We start from the raw sequence: 1,636 nt of genomic DNA on the forward strand, positions 1-1,636 counted from the left end.
TTGTCCACCATGTTCTTATAGGGTTTAGTGGCTCTAGTGTTTTTCCTGAACTTCATCTTTGCAAATCTCCTGGACAGAAATGCAAGATGCTCATCAATACCATCAGAGTCATCTTGACTGGAGTTGTCTTCATTTTCAGCAACTTGCTCTTTACCCTTGTCTGATTCTGGATTTCTTACACCATCTTTGGAGCTTGATGTAGATCTCACAGTTTCTTTTCTGCATTCTTTCTCATTTTCAGCTACCAATGCAACTGAACCTCCTTTCTTTCTCCCCCTCTCCAATACCTCATCCTGTTCCAACTCTAGTTCATAAGTCTTCAAGATTCCATATAATCTTTCAAGAGTAAAGTCCTTATAATCCTGAGAGTTTCTTAAGGAAACAGTCATGGGTTTCCATTCCTTTGGTAAGGATCTCAAAAATTTAAGATTTGAATCCTTCACCTGGTACACTCTACCATACAGCTTCAGTCCATTCAACAGCTTTTGGAATCTATTAAATGTGTCATTTAAAGATTCATTCTCTTCAAAATGAAAGTACTCATACTGTTGAATGAGAAGCTGCATTTTGTTCTCTTTTACTTGTTCTGTACCTTCACACAGCAACTGAACTGTGTCCCAAACCTCTTTGGCAGTTGAACAATTTATCACATTATCAAACATATCCTTGTCAAGACCATTAAACAAAATGTTCATAGCCTTCTTATCCTTGTGGACTTCTTCTGTGTCTTCCATTGTCCATTCTGCTCTAGGTTTTGGAATGGATTGACCAACAGCAATTGTGGCCGTAGCAACTGTGGCTACTTTGTGGGGAATGTGAGGACCATTCTCAATGCAGTTTACATAACCTTCATCTTGGGAGAGTAGATGAAGGTGCATTTTCACCTTCCAGTGGTGATAACTGTCTTTGTCAAGAACTGGGATCTTTACTCCAATATCCTTCTTACTCATCTTTGTTAGATTCCAAGATCTTTAAACTCTTTGTGTGTCAAGAGCTTGCTCTGATACCAATTGTTATTCCTAGAGGACTAACAATGAGATTTACAGAAGGGGGGTTGAATGTAAATCTCAAAACTTTTTCAGGTTTTGAGAAGTTTATTAAAGCAGTGTGTTCTAGATGAACAAGTGTATGAATTGCTTTGAGCTAATGCAGACAGATATATATTCAAACACAAAATGTAAAGAACACAACAAACTTTAAAAACTTTTCTGGTGGATTTGTTGTTCCACCAGAGATGGTATATTAGAAAATCTGTGTTCAACAATGTTGATCACAGCTGCATCCTAGTACAAACTAGATGAATTTTCTCTCAAGATATTTCTTAACAGCTCTGGAAAATCTCTCTCTAATTACTAGCTTCTTCTTGGTTTATATATTACCAAGTGTACAAGTGAAAAACAATATAAAATTACAATAGTAAAATAAGTTCTTCACTTGCTTCTTTTCCTGTTCACTCCAGTACTTTGTTGACTATTGCATCTTTGTACTAAAGAAGAACGGCTGCTTTTTCTGTTGATCCTGAAATTCGGCTGCCACATCTCAGTTTTCTCTGTCAACCCATGTGCCTCTGTCTGTAGGTACAACTACCACTTATCAACGGCTAATTAGCAGAACATCCGTTGAAGCTTTCATCCGT

Source organism: Apium graveolens, chromosome 2 (genome assembly GCF_009905375.1).
Source record: "Apium graveolens cultivar Ventura chromosome 2, ASM990537v1, whole genome shotgun sequence".
Taxonomy (NCBI): domain Eukaryota; kingdom Viridiplantae; phylum Streptophyta; class Magnoliopsida; order Apiales; family Apiaceae; genus Apium; species Apium graveolens.